The sequence below is a fragment of the Aythya ferina genome (assembly GCF_964211825.1).
Source record: "Aythya ferina genome assembly, chromosome: 1".
Taxonomy (NCBI): domain Eukaryota; kingdom Metazoa; phylum Chordata; class Aves; order Anseriformes; family Anatidae; genus Aythya; species Aythya ferina.
In genome coordinates, this window is record NC_140296.1 from 112,382,871 (window position 1) to 112,403,998 (window position 21,128).

The following is a 21,128-nucleotide window of genomic DNA, read 5'->3' on the forward strand; positions in this document are numbered from 1 at the left end:
TTTTTTTTCTTTGAAGAAAAGGGAGTTTTCAATTAAAAATAAAAAGCCTCAACTGATCTTTTAGGATAAAGGCTATCAACATTTCAACAAAAATACTATCCTTTTCTGGTTTTGTGATCACCCCAGTCCTGATAGCTTCTTTTACTGCCGTTCTCTTTCTTGCAGAATCTGCAAATCTACATGGTTTTACATCATGCATTTGCTCTTTGTCAGCCTCCCCCTTCTCCTTACAAAGGTGTAGATAATCCTGCCTCTGTTTGAATTCTAAAAATGAGGAAGATGAAACTGATGAGAATTGAACAGGTTAAAGGAACCAGAAAACTCCTGCAAGGAAGAGAGAAGGGAAAAAAAAAAAAAAAAAAAAAAAAAAAAGCTTTCTGTAAAACTGAAAATTTATGGTAGATTGAAAATTGTATTTCTGGATTGAACTTCTTAGACTAAATGGGTCATGATGTAATTCAAGATCTGTTTAAAAAGGACATGGAAAAGCTAATCAAAGTCTTTTCAGAGTTTTGTTTCCAAGCCTCTCTTGTTTTGTGAGATTTTGCACAGTTGCATCAATTACTGTCATCAGTTTATTCTAGTATGAAAAACCATTTTTTTTTTTTCTTTCATTAGGTAGGATTCCTTTTATTCTTATTTCAGTCACTCCAGGACAGAATATTCTAGCCATCCTACAGCCTCTTACTTCCTGCTGCTCTCCACAAAGTAGTCTTTGTTTTCTTTTATGTGTTATCTTTTATTGCAGAACATCAGAAACAGAATCACAGTTTTATGTTGGTGTACTTAGTGATGGCTAACCTACTATAAAACTATCCTTTACAGCATTTTTCAAACATCTTTTCAAGCATGGACTTAAACTTGGCTCTGATGGTCCTATAATCTCTTCATGTTATTGATCAGTTCTATAGCCAAAAATGTTTTCGGGTGAGTTGTTTCTTTTTCTGAACTTAGACAAAATCAAATACAATCCAAATCTTATCTTCCCATGAGTCAAGGGTTATTGTGTATATCAAGTGTTAAGGCTGTTTTTTTGTTTGTTTGTCTTTGATTTTTTTTATTATTATTATTTTATATCTTATTTTATCAGAAAATTTGGATCCAGTTCTAGTAAATACTAGGTTAAAAATGCTTGCTTTTTGAAGTTTATTGCCCTCACCTTTTTTGTTTGTTTTCATTGAACCATGTATTCTGATGCCTTAGGTAGTAAATAGGTAATGACATTTGGAAAGGAGTTAAAATGCAGGATGTATGAAATGGTATTATCTCTGAATCATGGGAAAGCACAGAATGATTTCCAAATTATACCTATGCTAATATAAGGATTTTTCCCCCTTTGATTGGAATCGGAAGAGTCTGTCATTTATGAGGTTTGTTTCAGGGAGCATTGAGAAGAAAATAAATACTCTCCAAACATCAGAAAACATTCTTAGCTATGTTTCAGTCATTGCAGTTAGACATTGTATTGGCAGTATCTGTATTGCATATGACAGCTTCAATGGACAAAAAGAATGCAATCCACTCTTTCATTATTCAGACTAATATTACAGTGCTGTTCTTTAGAGACAGCCTCATAAAACTTTAGCATCTGACTCAAACGGTATTAGAGGGGTAAGCTAGGCTTCTAAACTATGGCAATCTGCTGATAAGAATATAGAATATGGCTCAAATGAAGTAGTATTTCTAGCATAACGAGAGGGAAGAGTATATTGTACAAAAGCAAAAGCCAGCAAGAAAATGAGATGTGGATCCTTATCTGCGTTATTTCCTCAGCTGGAATTGTTGCCATTAGGTATGCCTAAAGACATGTTTTTGCCAGCAGTGTGTGAGTACAGTGCCCTCTACTTCTATGTGTAGCATTGCATGTATATGCCACTGGATAGAGCACTTAGTACACGCTGTGTGTGCTCCCTTCAAAGTGTGTCTTACCTCCTTCCAGCTTTTCTGGAGGCCAAGAGGTAAGCAGGAATAATTTCAGCAACATCCCATGACTCTTTTGCTTTACACAGCCCAGAGAATACTATTCACATAGTTACTGCTGCATGTCTGGCTTCTCCAGGAGCCCCTCTCATCCTGCAGCTTGTTTCTGGGTTAGGTGCAGCTCTGGTTCCCTCTAGCTCCAGTTCTGCTCCTGCTCTCCAGGCTCTGACTCCCTCTACCATGTCGTTTGAGGAGTTTAATAGTCTGGCATAGAAATCATTTAAAAAAAAAAAAAAAGTTCATCATAGGTGGCAGTGTTAGTTACTCTTCTATCTCAAAGGTGTCCCTTCTCTTGGATCACATCCCAGCTTCTCAGAGCAAGAACTGGGAGAAAGAGGATGTCCGCCCCAGGTGTACACTGCCACCCCCAGAGCATGTCAGATGGCGGCTCTGGTGCACGTGGCAGCAGGTGTGTGAGTGCTTCTCCCTTTCCTTGCCATCTTCCCCAGACAGTTTCAGTCCATCATAATTGCTACATGTGTCACACTTTTCTCACTTAAAATTTGATACCTGGGAATTTCATGGCAGATTTTTTTCTTAGGAGCTTCATCTTCTAGCCAAGCTGTTTTTCTTCTTTTTACAAAGTAGGTGCAAAAAGTGGTTTTGGCTTCTGTTTCCACATGCAGACGTTTATATAAGCAGCTGAGTTGCAAAGGGTAGTGATCACCTTGCAGCTTCAGTTGACTTCATGTGTAGTCCTTCTCTGTGGAAGCAATAGATTTCCTTGTCATGTTAAGGGTCACCTTCAGAGGTCAGCCACTTTGATGAAAAAGAATGTAACAATCAGAGCTACATGTAGTATGTGATTCACCATTCAAAACACTTCAAGCCCAATTTCTTACTTAATGGATTGGACAATTTCACCTCCTCATAGAATATTTTTCACGTGACTTTTTTTTTTTTTTTTTTTTTTTAAACTGTTACTGAGGTGTCAGCAAGTAAGTCCTTTTTGCTTTTATCTGTACAGTTTAATTCCTTGACTAGCAAAGGTGCTGTAGTCTTTGAAAGGTGCCATAGCCTGGAATGGAGTTATAATGTTTAATGACACACACGAGTCATTCTTTGCAGGGTCACAGCCGAGGCCTGATTTCATCACAGCCTGATTGCAGGTAATTTCTTCCAGTTCCATTATTGTCTCTTTATGAGGATGTACCTAGGAATTTATAAAGAAGCCATTTAAAATCATTTGGTCTAGGGGAGCTGTATCTGAAGTAGTTAAAGAAACAGCCATGCTGGGATATATTTTTGTAGTGTGAGTTTTATGTAAGTTTGATACTTAGTGTTGTACACAGAAATCCTCACTTGGGAGAAAGAAAGAAATCCTGGTACTGTGCTTGATGTTTCGCCCTGTGAATGTAAGAGATGCACAGGTAAATATAATGTCCTGTTTGGGAAAGATGACATGTCTTTCTCACCATAATTCAATTGGATCCAACAAATAGCAACGCCAGAGGATTTATTGTTGCTCTCATTTGTTTACTTGGAAAGATTTGTTGAAAAGGCAGTTTTGGCTTACTGTGAAAACAGACATGTGGACCAGCTGTCAAGTACATGAGTACCCACTGATTTGGCTTTGAAAGGAAAATCTTGGGCAAAGAACAAGGTTAGGAAGTGCCAGTTAAGGCACTGTGCATGCGAGTTGTGGATAAGTGTGAAAGTTGTGGGAAGAACGTGTTGCACTGAAATCAGTATGTGGGTACATGGCTGGAAAGGTAGCTGGAGTTAGCTGGTAATCCTCCTGCAAAGAGAGCATTTTAACTTTCCACTTGTGTACTGTTTTCCCAGTGTTTGCCTAATGCAAACCATTCAGCTGAGAGCCACATCCTGCAACCAAACATGAGGCCACCATAAGGCAGTGTGCATTCCTCTGTGTCCCCTCTCAGTGTCTGGTGCTAAGCCTTTTGGAGGAAGAGAGGGTCAGAAAGATTTTTACCACGCAAGGTGTGGAATTAAAAAAAAAAAAAAAAAAAAGGACAAGTGCAATAGCAAACAAATGGCTGTTACCTGGAGCCTGTTACTTGGCATCCAAAACTCCTCATCCTCTGCCTGCTGAGCTGGATAAATCTGTGCAATGCACGTGGGAGGCACACAGGTCTGCTTAGTGCGCCAGCTCTTGGCACACAGTGCTCTGAGTGCTGAGAGGGAGTTTAACAGAGTGAAGGTTTCCATTCCCCAAGTATATCCTATGATCTTCATTTTAGTGGAGATTCATTATGGTCATGGTTTTGCAAGTTTGTGTCATATCTTTAGATTATTTTTTTTTTCTAGCATAAAAGCAGCAGGCTAGATTTTCTTCCCCTATCAAAGTAGATTGCATCATTGTAGAGGATCTGCTTTGTCTAGCATTTTTGCCTAGAATGTTGTCCTTTCAGCTGCAGCTTTAAAAGACAAGTGTTCTGCAATTCAAGAACTGTCATTTTACTTACGTCATGGCTAAAGTATTTACATTTTCACTGGAAGACAAATGATCATGACAGTATAGTAGAGGTTCTCCTAAGACATCTTCTTACGTATGAAATGCTAGAGGTCAGTCTTGTAGCAAAATATAGTAAAAATTGAGATGGTTAATTATTTAAAAGTTTGTTTATTTATTTATTTATTTATTTTTTTGTCGCTGTATCCATATCACAGTGATATGATTATGCACTTAGGAGAATGCATTTAGAATAACTGATTAATAAGGAAGTCACAACAGTATGATTTATAAGACATAGTTCACAGTGGAAGTATATTTATTTCTATACATACTGCACACAGCTATCTCTAATTTCTGTTGTTTTTTCTTGTAAATGTAGAATGGTTTTTACATAAAGAAAACTATTGTATGATTGACATTTTCTGGAAAATGTCAAAATAAACGTTTCAAATATAGGAGCTGTTTTTTTTCTAATGTTCATAGATAATCTCTTTGGATGTTCAAAAATAAGATGCAAATAGAGCTACAGAAAGATACCAAATGCAATCTAAGGTAAAGCACTATAGTATTTTGTGTGTTTAAAAATTAGATTTTTCTTTGTAGTGAGTGGAGCAAAACAGCAGATCCTGTAATTTTCAAGGATGTACTTTTTTTCTTAAAAGCTGTCTGCCACCACCTTAATAATCTGCTTTTTTTCCTCTATCCGTGAATTGTCAAACTCTTCTCAGGTGTTTCAATAAAAAAGCAACTTACTTTATTGAATAGGAAACACACAGATATGAAGATTTAGCACTGTACATGTATAGCTTTCTATAAAACTGCAGTCCTAGGACTGTGGTTCAGCTCTGATTTACATTTTTATTTTTAGATAGGAAATTCATTTATTAGAATGAAAAAAATAATATCAGTCATCCCAAATTGAAAATATAATCATGTTTCTCAATTTATGAAGTGTTGCTGGGGCTCTAATCAGAACGTATTATGCAATAATCTTAAGTGTATTTCTGATGATATTTTCCTCATCAGTGCATTTGATTTAATTTCTACATTTGATTAAGAAGGACAATGATACAAGTACTGGTATTATTTCAAAAACATAAAGGGCGAATATTCTTATGAGGAAAAAAACACACTTGCTTTTAAAACTTTTATCTGGCCTAGTTACTTAAAATGCTATTCCATATTCTGTCGTATCACTCTGTCTTAACGTAAATGTATGTAATTAACTTAAATGTACACATCTGCATTAAGGAAAGAGGTAACACGTACAACCATTTTGTTCAAGAAATTGTGGGTCTTCATTCTATGTTACACTTTTATGTTTGTACAGCAAAGGATACGATTGTCTGAGGGGGTATTTCCAACATGTAGCAGTTAATTAAGGGATTGGTTTTCATTGGTTGTCAAAAGAAATTAAATGCCTAGACGTACTAATTGTGTACATCTTGTGAATTGAGAATTAAGATTTTGGAGATAAGTCCATGGAAGGGACATATTTCACAAGCGTCCACTTTTCATTAGGTTTTGTGACAGCTCCTTGCCATCATGGCTGTGAGGTCTCTAGAAATACTGAGGCCTGGCTCAGAGGGGTGTCCCTTTTTTTCAGGGCAAAAATGCTTGGTCTGGCTGTAGGCTGGGCCAGCTTGGCCTGGCAGAGCTGTAGCTGCTGGCTTATGAACTGCTGTGAGCGTCCCTCTTTCCCCAGTTTGGAGTAAAAGAGCAGAGTGCTCAAGATAGTGTATTCTGGTGGTCCAATTCATGTTCTGCATCTCAGTGGTGGGTTATGTGCAGGTGAAGTAAGGCAGCCATGGCTAATGGAGAATTTTATTTGCCACTGTTGACCTTAAACAAGACTGAGACCTTTGACTTTTTAAGAAAGGAAAGAAATGTAGTGCCTGAAATGGCAGCCAAGCAAAGCAAATGCTCTTGGACTTGTTATTGTAGGCAGGTCTAGAAAGGATTCTCCCCAGAAAGGCTTTGTGAACTTTTCTTGCTACTTGGCATAATCTTCAAATGCCTAATTTCATTGCAATTACTGCACTCCCCCAGTATTCAGTTAACTGCTCCTCATAGGAAGTAATTGCTGTGTGTTTTCCCTCCCCAAATTACTATTACCTTATTGCTGGGAGATGGCATGTGGCAACAATTGCTCTTGAGGAGCTATGAGTTCAGCAGCAGCATACAGCAGTTATTGAACTAGAGTATTCCAGCACTCAGGCATCATCATGGCATTATATTGCTGACAGGCATCTCAAGAAATACTGATTTGGTCCCTGGACATAAGGCTGAATCAACTAAGCCAATGTTGTTCTTGAGCAGTTTGTTTTCTTACTGACTTTATCTTGAGACTCTCCACTGGCAACATACTCTGCTGCTTTGCTATCATAGAAAGTATTTTTGATATCTAACTTGACTCTTTATTGCTGTAATTAATATCAAGAAATTCTTGTCTTATCCACCATGGAATTGGCTCCTTGGTGCTGGTGATGGTGTGCAGTCAGAGGCATTCTCGTCCTCTTCAGTATTTTCTTCTTAAGGCAAAAAACCTCCAATTCAATTCCTCTTACAGCTTGAGTGTTTCGCTGTCTGTGCTGTTCACCTTTGCTCTGTATCTTTCTTGATGTGCTGTCAGAGAAAGACTATTTTGGCTGAGGCCTTACAAATATTGAATAGAAAGTTATTTCCTCTGTCCTGTAGGCTATACTTACAGTTATTTTAACTAATGTAGTATTAAAGCTCCACCTTTTGCATGCAGTTCATTACAACCCCAAATTCCTTGTTTTTCTTTTTTTTTTTTTTTTTCTTTTTAACATTATTTTACATTACTGCAATCTCACCAATTATTATAACTTCAGTATTTTCCACTTGCATGTAGCACAGCTGCTGAAGTTCCTTCTTCCTCTCCCCCAAACAAATCTCCAGTTCTTCAAAACCATCTTGGATTCTGGTCTTTTCCTGCAAATGCTATATCCTGGCCTCCACAACTTAGTGTAATTTGTAAGTTTAATAAACTTGGCTTCTACTCCATTATATGGGCTGCTGCTGAGAATATTGAACAGCAATAGACACAGAAGGATCCCCGTGACAGTTTTTTTGTGCATCCTCCCATGTACATAATGTTGCAAAGCACAGCTGCTCTTGCATGCACAGGGGCTCTCACATGTTCTGTTGTTAATGTGCCTGTGCAAAATCATTACAGTGGTGCTTGGGTACTTTTCATTATAAATCTAATTTTTATATATGCTCTCAAAATCCTTTAGAGATGCAGCTGTTTTCATTTGACTGTATTTAAAGCTTAAGATGGATGCTAAATGAAAGGAAAACCAGGGTTTCAAACTGTGTCTTTGTTCATCGCGCTGCATGCTACAATTGCAAATGTAAATAGCGCTTGGGAGTACAGAGATAATTTTGATATTGAATTGGATTTAGAGCATTCAACATCATGAGAAGATGTATTTGGAGGAGAGAATGAATGTGTATATGTATGTGTACTTTTCTTTAGCAAGATAAGGCAAATCTCAATTTAAACCTATTTGCTGTTTTTGTTAAGCATCTATTATTTCATCTGTTTAAATAAGGAATGTATTGCTGTACTATTCTTTTCCAGTTGTGACTGAAAGTCCTCTTTAATTCGGAGCTGTTTTGAGGGAAAAAAAGTTAAAGCATCACTGTAAATTAAGTCTATGATAGTTGTCAGCAGGCTCGATTCTCAGTTGGCATAATTCAGAGTAGAGCTCTAGGTTGAGTATCTGCAAGTTTGCATTGTCAGAGACTTGGCTGAAATATTGAAAAAGACCTGAGATTGTCTGTTTTCTCACCAGGGAAAAGTAGAGTTGCTTTTATACTTCTGTAAGAATATACTGATTTCAGTTTAAGGCAGTTTCATCATGAAAGTATCTGTCTGGGACAATCTAAGATAAACATATTAATATTTGCCAACATCTGTAATGGCAGTATGATTTCACTTTGCAGTAAAATAACCAGGAAAATTCATGTATCTGAGAGACTTCAGTTATTAAATGACGACTTTTGAACAGCAACTGTAATTTCAAAATTTCAAAGTTCACAGCTTTATGAGAAATGACTGCTAAATATATGTACAGCAGATTAAATAGTTTTACGCTATTACATTGAATATATACAGAGAATAAAGACTATGATGGGAGGTGTGCTAAGCAAATACTTAAAAGCACATTATGATGCATAATAAATAGTGCATAGTCATACTGAATGTTTCCAAAACTCATATGTGACTAGAGTTAAGTGAACTCTAGATTTAAATGAAGTCTTCATCTAAAGAATTCTCTATTCTTTTGTGTGATTTAGTAGTTCACAGAATCTCCTAGCAATTTTATGAATAAGCCGTCATATATTTTTTTCTTTCCTATTTATCTCATCAGTATGAACTTCAAAGTCTGCATGATCTTTACAAGTAAACTGTTATATTTCAATCCTTGAAGCAATGCACTATGCTTTTTCCTACTTGGAAAATTTTTTGATATGCTTCTGGATTTACAGCATCTGAATGTATTTCTACTGCCAGTTTTCACATTTCTGCAAGAAACGCATATGTGTCTGTCTGTTTTCCTAAGGGTCTGCTGCATTTTTAACTTTAATCTTCTATTTGTACTTAAAATCTCAAGTTGGGACTAGTGTTACAGCAGTAATAAAAATAGAAATAAATAAAAGCTCAGAGCTTTTTCAGGGATGTATTTTCCAATGAGTGTTTGCAGACTTGGGAACTGTGACAATGTCTGATCTTCTTTGTATTACCTGAAACTCCAGCACAGCTTCCTTGACTTCAGGCAGTTGCACGGTCCCTTTGTGGAAGCTGCTTTTCCTTCCCACTGCTGCAGTGAAACTTCCACGGTGTGAAGGTATTGCCATCTTCACGCTGTCAGCTTCATTTTTTTTCAAGGCTTAAATGGCAATGGTTAAAGCTAGAAGCTAGGAGAGAGCTCACTTGTGGGTGTACAAGACACGCAAGGTTATCAGACAATTACCAAAAAACAATTCAGAAACATCTGTCTGTTGTGTGATAAAAGCAACATTTCTTAGAGCCATCTGTCTGCTTTTGGATTAGCTTTAGATTGTGGAAATAACCTGCTGTTGATTAAGGTGTTGAGGTTATTTTTCCTTATTACATTTGTGATTAAAATTATAAGTAGATGTAATGTGATAAATAATGATTCTGAAAGTGGGAACAGTCAAAGCAAATACTGACTCATCAAAATTTGGTTGCTTGGAAAGTCAGAATTATCTGGCAGGTATTTATTCCCTGTAGGTTTTGTTTTCTATGTTTTTTGTTGTCATGGTGGTGGTGTATTACTGCACCTCCTGTTGTATGCACCAGAACTACACTTTTTTGAGAAACCACTTTGTCCTGTTTTTACCATTCTGAAGATGGCTGAATTCTTGCACCTGTTAGACAAGTGTCTCATTTTATTTCCTCTGCTATTTGTTGGAGTTGAAGCAATACCGGTCTGTCAAGAGGGTGAGGAGAAGCCATTTTTAAACAGAGGGACCCAGCAAGAATAGAAAGTGACAGCAAGGTAGAGTTGTTGCCTCCCTGATGCAATGGGAACAGCAAATATGTTTTGGTTCAATTCTGTAAGAATAATGACCCAGTGAGAAGAGTTTCCACTGCTAACTATGCTCGAGAGAAACCCATAATGTACAGAGACGCTCTCAGCCCCCTTCCAGGCGTGCTTCTCTCGTGCCTGCAGGTGGAAAAGAAGCAGCAGTCAGCTTCTTTGTAAGTTCTCTCAGGCCTTTTAAAATTACACCTCTTCAGGAGTCATTTCTGTGGTGCCCGCTGTTCTGGAAAGGGAGGGATGTGAGCAGGCTACAGAGAAGGTCAGGATTTTTCGTTATGAAAATTTATCATGAGTACATTGTTCTGAGTAACAAATTGAGCACACTATTAGAAATAATACTTGGATTTTCTGATTATTTTTGTAATTTTTTTTTTCACTCTATATGGCCCAAATGCCACTCCTTCTGTGATTATACTACTTTTTTTCAGTGTTGTGGATGACAGTTGGAAAAACTGCCAAGAATCTAATTTCTAATGATCTGAACTGCACCAATCATGTCCAGTTAATACAGACTTTGCCTGCTGTCTGAAGACAAAATTTTGCTATTCAACTATCTGATAAAGTACATTTAAAAGAGTCTTCTATTGTTTTACTGTTAAACAAGTGGTGCAGAGATGATAATTCAGTGTCAGCACTGCACAGCTGGTGAATGTATGCATTTTTATAAGCCTTCTAGGAAATAGGGTTTTTTTTCCTTTTATTGTGAAGCTCTTAGTGCTGCTTAGTAGTAAGTTCAAGATAGTCTAGCAATTAAATGTCACTGTATTTTTTTTTTTTAAAGAGGACTCTGCAAGACAGAAGAAATTAACTTGGCCTCAACTCAACAGCTGTGAAGGAATAACAAGGAAGTGCACAGGATTTTATTGTAAATGCCAGTTGAATGGCCAATGAATAGTTTAAAGTTGAGATTCCCTCTTTGCAAGTAATTTTTTTCCAGCAATGTTTGCAACAGTCATTTCAATTTTTTCTGTGTAATTGTATTGCAGCTGATCTGAACAGCACATGATGAGAAAATATTTAGGTTTATGTTTCTGATCCATATTCCCTGTGTGTATGAAGATTACACTCCTACCACAATGTTTCACAGAATAGATCCTATCATTTCTATTATTTACGTAGTGTCTTTGACATGAGAGATGTTCTTTTGTTGCTTCTCAACTCATAGTTGCTGAACTTCCCAACAGTGTGAAATTCTTAAACAGAATTTAAAAGCCTGTTGCTGACACGACTACTAAGGGGACGCTTCCACCTAAATGGGAGGACTGTAGATACATGTATATGTAGCTACAATGGAGGAAAGAAAATACTATGCTTCTGAAATCTTTTTTTTTTTTTTTTTTTCCCCCTTCTGTGTAGCAATTTTATTTTATTAAGTTTATTTCTTTAGCCAAACAGTGTCTTACAGTACCAGGCTCTGATCTGTAAGTAGATGCCTTCCGGCACTGTTTACACTTTTCAGAGTCACGGTTCATTATTCTAACAGACACACCACATCATTTTGCATACCCTTTACATACTATTTCCAAGTAAACATCTCCCACTTCCAGGCCCATCTGTACTTTGTTCTAGCCAAGAACAGTGCTTCTGCATGTTAAATTGTCCTGGCTAGATGTGTCAACCAGACTCCCCTGTAACTCCCTTACCTACAATGCATCTGAAGTCAAAACCATGTGGTTGACATTCTTCCATGCTTTTAACAAAGAAGGACTGTTTGTACCTCTATTGTGCAAACAGTAATTGACTGATCAATCGTTGTGTTTTCTTTATTTTTCTACTTAAAATTAGCAACTTTCGTAAGTATCGGTGATAAATGAATTGAACGGTGCACTTTTAAATGATCCTCCTACTTTACTTTTCTGAATTTTCCTGGTTCTGTCCTGCATAAAGATTTTTAAGGCTATTTTTCCTACTATTTTTGCTACTGTATTTGTCAGTATTGAAGCAGTATGAGGTATTGTGTACAGCACAGTGGATGGAATGTCTGCCATATCAAGTTCTCCATGAAGAATTAATAAGATATGTTTTCTGGTCTCAAAAGCTTAGTATGTATTAATAAATGAAAGGGTGAAAAGAAAAAGCTGAAGGGTTCTTATTGTTTGCTTTTTAATTAACTTGCTAAGTCATAAAAAGCCTATAGTTGGCTGAAAATAATAATCTTGCTTCCCGCTTCAAAATCAGTACCTAATATTTTTAACCTCTGACCACATCATCATTTTAAATTTATAATAATGCTATTAATAAAGAGAGGAAAAAAAATGCAGTTTCTTAAAACTGGAGTAAAATTTGTGTGGTATGATAATAGCTAGATTCAGGAAATGAAGCTACTTCTTTGAATGTGCTTAGAGAGTCAGTGTCGTTGCCATTGAATATTTAAGAAGGTTAGCTTTGTTTCCTTAGTAGGTTTGGAGAGTTGTTATAGGTTTTTTTCCTTCTCCCTTTCTTAAATAAATAGATTTGCAGAAAGTCTTTGGAACTGTCCAGATTAACCAATTTTATAAGGAAGCTTTACATGCCTGTTCTTATTTTAAAGGAATTAGATATCAAGAAAATCAGAGATGCCTTGTTGGACAGAGATTGTGTACTATGTTCCCTAAGGCAGCTGTCCAGCTGTGAAGGGCTCTGAAGAGCCTTTTAATTTTATTTTTGACAAGATAGCTCCAAAGTTGTTTTTGTTGGCTTTAGTGGTATCCCTAGGAGAAAAACAAGCAACCAACAATAAGTATATGGGGATTAGCTATTCCAACTCATTGTCCTGCATGTTGCGTACTCTTCCACTGCAGTCTAAAGAGGGGTGGCAAAGGAGTTTTACCTTGTTAATTAGTAAATTATGTATTGAAAATGGTATCCTATCTGGCAAAGTGTTGTTTTCATTCCTACAGTCCTTTAGCTGGAGTTGTGCTAGGCATGTCTCATTAACAAATTAGAAGCAAGTTACTCTTGCAGGGAAAGCAGGAAGGGGAGATTAATTCTATCTACATTACCTGGAGGACTCCCAGAAGGAGTTTAGTTATAAAAGCTAACGTGTCTCCCAGCAATGGGCTGCTCCTGGTGAATACAACCTGAGCTGCAGACTGTAGAGGAAGACAGAATCCCTCTGGAAATGTATGTCAGGAAAATATCTCATATCAGCAAACGAGCCAGATACAGAGAGAGAGTGTGTCTCAGATTTAATAATAATGTAACACTTGTAATTTGAGTTCTCTCTTTTGGATGTTGTTGATAGCTGCATTGATGTTTTACCTTAACCTGCCTTTAAGGTAGGGGTTGTTCCAAGATAAGTGTTAGTATCGAGTTATCCCTTACCCATTAATTTATTTGATCATTTTGGAGAGAAAAACAAAACAAAAACTAATTCACCAACTGCAGAGTTGACCTGCTATACTGGAAAGCTGGTTAATGTTTGCCTTCTTTTGCAAAAATATGACAGCTTCAACAGAGGAAGCAAAGTAAGTGGCCGAGTAGCTCTCAGCTAGGCTGAAAAAGAGCCAGTCACGTTGCTGCTGCCATGTTTATCAAAGGTTAGAGGAGTGATTTGTGTCAGGTCAAAGGATCAGAAGAGAAAAAAGATTCTCCTTGGCTCAGTTTTCTGCACTGAAGTATGGCAAGTCTTGGAAATCTGGGCAAAGGAAGAGGTCTCCTCTTTGGGATTGACCCTCCAACTGTTGTCAGCACAGAGTTGCCCGAGCCACTTGCAGGGCTGAGACAAACAGGGTCCTTGTGGTCATGAAAGCAGAGTCGGCACCTAAGGGATGTGCACAGGAGAGCAGCAGTCTTAAGGAAGGGGAGGTCCTGCCTGATTTCTGGATAAGCAGATCTAGGCTTATCCTCCCAGTCCCTGGGAACTGAGTCTCTGTAGTGCCTCCTCTGAAGGGACTGAAATTCTCTATATACAAACTGCACTTTTGATTTTATTTTAAGCTTATCTGGAGGAGGCACTAGATGCGCTTAGTCAGAGATGTGATTCTTCATAGTTCATCTAATTATTTCTTTAGGAACGTGACGAAGTAAATAAGTGTAATGGGTACAGCATTACAGTGCGTGTAGTGGAGCATCCTCGGAACATCACCTGGAGCCTAGCTGTGTGACTCTGCCCTGCAAAAAACTTATACATCTGCAGCAAAGCTATTTGCAAGATGAGGCTGGTGTTACATTGCAACTGTGTGCGTGTATGGGGAGGCCTGGGATGGTTGGGGATATTACCATTGATCACCAAGGACAGATTCTGCCTCTGAGGGATCTGGAAGGCTGGTGGGTTTCCATGGGCTAACATGCACAGAGGATGCTGGGTAAGACCTCACATGGTTCTGAAGATGACCTGTTTTCGTCTTCTGCTGCTACGTTATTTAAATCTGCTTACTTTATTTTTGATTTTCTGATATTCCATTGCAAGTTTTTCTTCTTTCCAATGCTTTTTTTTTTTTTTTTTTTTTTTTTTTTCCTCTTCTCTCCTTTGGTTTGAATTCAAATCCACAAAATATTTAGTTTCTTTTGGTGTCTCAGCTAAGCTTCCACGTGCAGAACCTTACTTCTAAAAACAGCTCTATGGCATTGTACATATGCTAAAGTCAGGTTTTCTCACTTTCTTTTTCCCAAACCCTCCTGCCAAATATGTGGGCAGATGATCACAATCACAACTTTTATGCCAAAGGAGAGGAATGAGGAAAGATGGATGTGTTGAGGTTTTGTGGGGGAAGGAGCAGAAATAATGTGGAAAGATTTTCTGACTATCTAATCCTTTATCTTATTGTTGGTGCCTTCTTCTTACACCTTTTTGTTACTGTTGTTTTGTTTGTTTTTGGTGGGGAGAAGAAAGATTGCTGATTTTCTTAAATTTGTTAATGAACTTTTAAGACTTGCTTAGGTATTTATGCCCTCCTTCTACTTGCAGGGAATTTTCTCAGCCACTCAGGTTATGATGAATCTCTTTAAACAAATGGAGCCTTACAGAGTGAGCCCATATCATTCATTACTTGGGATTAGTGATGTGTGCTCCAATTTGGTCCGTTTCAGTGAACCTCTCTCTTACTTCCTTCCTATTTCTTATTCTGTCATAGCTCTAAATAGCTATCCAGAGCAAGAAATGAAGTTTCTAGTAGCTAATACAGTCAGTAGTTTGGCGTCTGTTTCAGTCCCTGAGTTCTGAATAAGTTGAAACAACTATTATTCATCCACTAAAAAGATTACGGAATTCCTTATGCACAAACTGTGTTGTCATTACAACTTTGTTTTCTCCAAGAAACTGTTCCCCTGTAATGCTCAGCTAAGTAGAATTGTTCCCTGCTGCCCTGTTTCTGCATGCTTTAGTGAATATATTCTTTAGTATTCTGCTCATCTTGGTTTGTACTAGAATAAATGCTGTGCTTTCTTCAGTGTGGCCCTTCTGGGTGGGAAGTTCCATATGGATGCTCACCAAGCCAATTCATTGTCCTTGATTTTAACAATTCCTAAAATTTCTTGGTGCTATAATTGTTGTGAGCAGCTCAGTAAAATCAACTGTGGTTTTGTGACTAGTATCCTGCTGTTTAATACCAGACAGGTAAATGGGGATATATTCCCTTGCTTGTGCTCCCGAGCTGGTTCCTTTGTACCATAGTGGGAAGAGGCTACACAAGTGCTACATAGTCCTAGCAACCAGAATTCTTACCAGAAGAAGTAAGGACTTCTCAATTTAAGATACACTCTGAAGTCATGCTGTGAAAGCTTCTTATGATTTGCCCTGGGCAAGTCTGTAAACCTTCATGTTAGAGGCTACCAAATTTTATTCATTAGTTTAGATTCACTACTACTTCTGCTTGTTTATTAGGGCGTGTTCACACTAATGCATTTTTCTGGATATGAACTTCTTTCACCATCCTTTTCCTCGTCTTTAAACCGTGAGGATTATTGGTATGAAATAGACACCCTTCTGCACACTGTGTGCACTCATTTTTGCAGCCATGTAGCATTTTGGAGATTGGACTAATTCTTACAAGACAAAAAAATAAAAAAAAATGCACTGATTGTAGCTCATGTCTTTATACCAGCACTCAGAGCTGAGAGTATTCTGTGCAGGCCAGGTGCCTGCTGTGCCTTCTCCTTCAGTTTCACAAGCTGGTTCAATGTGTACTGTTCATTTCTGGGACAAATGTTTCATCAGAGGGGCAGAATTCCCCATGTTTTCACGCTATGGACAGCAGATGGCCATAGCCAAAATAGCTGCAAGTAGGTTGACGCTGCACGTGTGATCCAGATCAGAGCCATGCTGAGTCTGCTAACATGGATGTCTTCTATCCAAAATGTCATTGCAGTTGTGGATTCTTGGCATTCACGTACAAGATGTGTGTAGCAGACTCAAAGGCATTTACAAAGAAACTTCACAGCTACATGATATGCAGTACCCATGTTCTGGTAGGAAAAAAAAAAAAAATTGCGTTGTATCTGTGCTTCAGTTGACAAGCTGATGGCTGCATGCAAAAGGTCAATGATCATTCAGCCACAGAAAGGAGAAGTGGTGCTGCAGAAGCAGTGACTGGAGAACCAGTGCTTTATTGAAATTGCTTTCAGAGAGAATAGGAAAGAATTTAGATCACTTTAAAGAAAATCAGATGAAAATAAACAAGAATTTGTGAGTGAAGATGAAGTAAAGTAGTACAATCAGTAAGTTATCAATTCCATTGTCTCCTGTAATATTGTCTGCTGGCAATAAATGGTTTGAAAGTGTTGTGAACTGATAGCTGAACACTGATTAGGTTGAGAGAGCCTTAAATCCTTTGAATTTTCTGAGTTACTTGTAGTCCCCTGAAATGTGAATGTCCTGTGAAAATGTTATTTTAATATGAAAGTGATGACAGGTTTTGGCCACATCTGCTGCTGCACTTTGTGCAAGCACATAAGTGTATCAGGGAGACACAGGGTCCCCCCGAAACCCCACAGCCAAACCCCCAGTGGGGGTGATGTACTCGGGGTCATGCAGAAGCTTAACCTCAAGTCCCTCTCCCTACAGCTAAGCCCACAGAAGCTGCGTTACACATACCTTGGGACTTGTCCCCTGGTGGTGGTGAGACTGACTTCGCCCTCCATGGTGAGTGAGATAGCGCTTCCCTTACTCTTCACTTAGCGTTGCTGTAGACCTGGTGGGACAGCCATGTGTGGTGAGCTAGATCCTTGATCTGGTTGATCTTGAGGGTCAGAGTTGGGTGGGTTGACTATTTTGTCTTTGAAGTGAAGCTGGAAGATGTGAAGTGACTGACTGAAGCTCAGATGGCAGGTACAGGGGAGGGAGCATCCTGGCCTCCAGTCATCCTGTCCCAGCTGTCTCTTGCTAAGAGAAGAGAAGAAGGATTGGTTTCTAGTTGAGCAATGAAGAAATGATGATTTTCTGAATAGAAAATGAAATATAAGTACCCCCAAAATAGATCAGACTATTACTTACTTGTCTGTCTTTGTTTGACTGGTTCAAGTGATGTGTTTGGACAAATGGATACGCTGCCCTGACTAACACAACTGCACATATTGAAGAAATGATCCCCCAAAAACTGCCTCAGGAGCCTTTAAGAACCAAGGAAATGCCCGTTCAAATTAGGACTTTCTAGTACCTCTTGAACTCACCAAAAAGTCACAAAAAATGTTATTTTTTTTTCTGTTGATAAATTAGAATGATATTATTATTTTTCCTGTCTTCCATTTGCCTCTAAGAGAGTTTCTTTCCTTGCTTCCATAGGAGCAGGAAAAATATCTGCTGGTGCTGAGACCATACTTGAGCTGCTAGTTGCTCTGCAGCTTCATTCAGAAGAGCATACTCCTGGTTTTCACTCCCTCAGGGCTGACTGCCTTGGGAAGTCCTTCAGATAGGAACTGTGATCCTTAGCTGAATCACAGCTCGTGCTCACAGTTTGCCCACAGATCAGCTGTGGCTCTCCAGATCCTTAAAATACTCCTATGCTTTGTTCAGGACTAAGGGCTCGCTTTTTAAAGACATCTTATGTAATAGAAAGTAGCATATTATATGAAGCTAAACCATGCTTAAGGCTGAGGTTGAAATACTTTTCCAAAGTCAGAAGTTAGTATTCAAGTTAAATCTGCCTACTGAAAAGCTTTGACAAAATTTCTTTATTTTACACGCTTGATGCAAAATTTATTATGTATTTTCATTTGGAAAAATAAGAGAACTATAAAAGTCATATTTGTAATGTGGATAATTGCACTACTATCCACAAAAGAGAATTTACTGGAAAATTAAAATGTTAGTGTAACTTTTAATATCAAAATAAAACTACTTTTCACAATAGTGGCTATATAAACAATGTTTCAAACTGCATCTTGTGAGTATATTTTTCCAGTATGAAAGATCAGAAAAATAATAATAAAAGAATATTACTTAAATCTCTATATTGTCACACTTAGCCTTATTCATGGAGGCAGACACCTACTTAAACTATGTGTAAACTACATCTAATCTAGTTTCTTCTGAAGTTTACAGCGGTGTAGCCAGAAGCATAATTTGGTCCCCTATCAGTAACAAAATGTTTGGAGTTTTTGATTTTGATTTTTTATCTAAATGATGTTTATACTACTGGAGCACTATTAACTTGTCTCTTTTACGGCTTTCCTTCCACACTGTCTCCAGTTTCAGAAAATGAAAAATACTACTATTAGAAATTAATAAAAGTACCTCCACAAAATTGCATTCCTGCACATCTACAAAAAAGCAATTTGTAAAGCCCCTACTTGCCCAGGCTAGACTGTGCTGATAAAAAGGCATAAATGTTGAGTTGATTTAAAAAATAAATATATATAATAATAGTTTACCACTAACAAAACAGGAAAGTGTCCGTATCAGTGTAATTACTTTTGTTCAATAATCAGTTCCCCTGATCTTGACAAGCAATGAAAGAATCTAAAAATACTGTTGATTAACCACACATTTTGTCATCCTTGTTCCATGTGTCTGTGTGCAACTGTCTTAATTGATGAAGGCTTGTATTTTTTCAAAAGTAGAGTAGATTGGCTTTTAAAATTATAAACATTATCTTTCATTCTGCAGGAACAAGTTTAATAATTTGTTTAGGATCACTTCAAATTTTGTTTCCCCAATGCAACCCTTTATGCTACTACCATGCCCAAATAAATGCAGTGGTACTTCACATGTTGTGAAACTTCAGAAATACCTTACATCAGCCACAGTTATTATGAAATGGGATCACAGCTGAATCTCTTCAAACCTTTGGAAAATACTTTTCCAAAACAACTGCATCAAAACAATTGCAGTCGGACAGGATGCAAAATAATAATTAAAAAAAAAAAAAAAAAAGTGAGCAGAGGCAGTGATGGAATTTATTCTACTCCAAAACATTTCAGGCATCCAGCAGAATAATTTAATCTCCTTGCATAAATAATATATTATAAAATTACTTTGGAATACATATATATATAATATATATACGCAACAGCGTAGTATGCTAAAACATTTTAATGTAATTGAAATGCATTTGATGAGAGTAAAAAATATTTTTTATGTCTTGAGAAATGTGTGTGTCATTTCTCACTAATGGGAAAGAATTTTTACAACACCGTTCCTTAGTATTCCTTTAGGGAATTCCTCCATGTTGAAAATTTGAAGTCAGGGTATTTTAGAAGTGGAGGAGTACAAACTTCACTATATGGTGCAGTTTGAGGATATAAGGGTGAAGTGTAAATTGAGGAGAAAATGATCAATGCCAAGCATTTTGTGCACAAAGCTTTCCAGGAGCTTGCGTTTCTGAGTAGTGGCAGCTAAATAAGTAGCAGGTGCCAGTATAGGCAACCGGGTGGCGTAGATTTCTTGTTCAATGCAGAGTGCTGCAGGAGAAGTGCGTTTGGTCTGCTTTTTGGTTTAAATGAGCACAGAAGCAAAGTCTTATTTAGAGCTTGCTGAAATTAAAGCATGATCCATATGCTTTGTGTTGTGGATGAGATTTAATATTTAATTGCACTGCAGGTTTTTCAATGTTGCTCTCAAGAGAGCATATAAACTACTTAAACTCTCTCAAATAGTAGGTGCAATAACAATCAAACAAAAAAAAAAAAAGGAGAAACTCTCGGGCTACTTACATAAATTCAGAGTGGCTTTGCAATATCTGTGAAATTCAGAAGTGAAGCTACTAAGAAAAGATTGATTGATTGATTGATTGATTAATTACAGAAGCTCCTACTGATTGAGCAGCTCCTTTTGATCTTGCTGGGGATTGTATGTGCTACCAATTTTTAACCAGTCAGGTGTTCAGCGTTGCACTGCTCGTGCTGGACACCAGGGAAAGGGATTGCATCTGTCCCGGTGGCAGCCAATGCCGAATACTTTCTGCCTGGGCTCATGCTACCAACGGCACCGTAACTCTCTGCCTGGAATGTCTGGGTCTATATGCTTTGAAGAGGTGGTTTGGAGTCCTTTTTGTATGCACTGCTGGTGGGAGGTCTTTCTGTTCTGGCGCTTCTATTCTATTTTGGCATTTATTTTTAAAGAAGTCATCTGTGGCTCTCTGTAATCCCCTCAGACTGTATTGATGGTGAAAGTCATGCCTCCTCCTCTCCCCCCCCCCCCCCCCCCCTTCCTTTTTTTTACACAGAATATCAGCAACTCCTCTCCCTGGGTATGATGACTTTCTGACAATGCTAGGTTTCACTGATAAATGACTGAAGTGCATTACTCTTAAGCTTAGAAACATTCTTTTCTTTTAAACTGTAGGCTGTCATGTGGATTAAGCTGTAGCCATGTGTAGTTTCTGTATCCATTATACTGAGAAAGTGTAGAGAGAGGCAGCTCTGCAAATGTGGCACAAATCTGATGTGCAGGGTCAGGAATTTCTCTAGACTCTCTCTTAACTGGCAATAATAATATCTTTTTGTTTGTTTTTCTTTGTTTTCCTTTGAACCATGAAGGTTTGGTTGTTATAAACTGAACTGAAGGCACTACTTTGCTTCACAAAGATCACCGAAAAACTGATGGATGGCAGGGACTTGCTTCACTTTTGACTGAGCTTAATTTTTACCAGTGACCAGAAAGTGAAAGGCTCAATATCTGGTAATTGGCGACTCCTGCCAAGCAAGCACAAGTATTAAATTCAAGGCTTCTAAGACGCATTTCTTGTATCAACCCCTGGGACGCAAAGAACAGTAACAAA

General features: G+C 37.8%; 1 long non-coding RNA gene across 3 annotated transcripts in view; it reads left to right on the forward strand.

Annotated features, from left to right (window-relative positions):
* Positions 1 to 21,128, forward strand: part of LOC311444537 — a 255,592-nt gene that overhangs the window by 87,025 nt on the left and 147,439 nt on the right. For all 3 annotated transcript variants that reach the window (XR_014697927.1, XR_014697928.1, XR_014697929.1), the window contains exon 2: positions 16,976 to 17,053. This is a non-coding gene — a long non-coding RNA (uncharacterized lncRNA). The remainder of the gene's footprint in view (positions 1 to 16,975; positions 17,054 to 21,128) is intronic.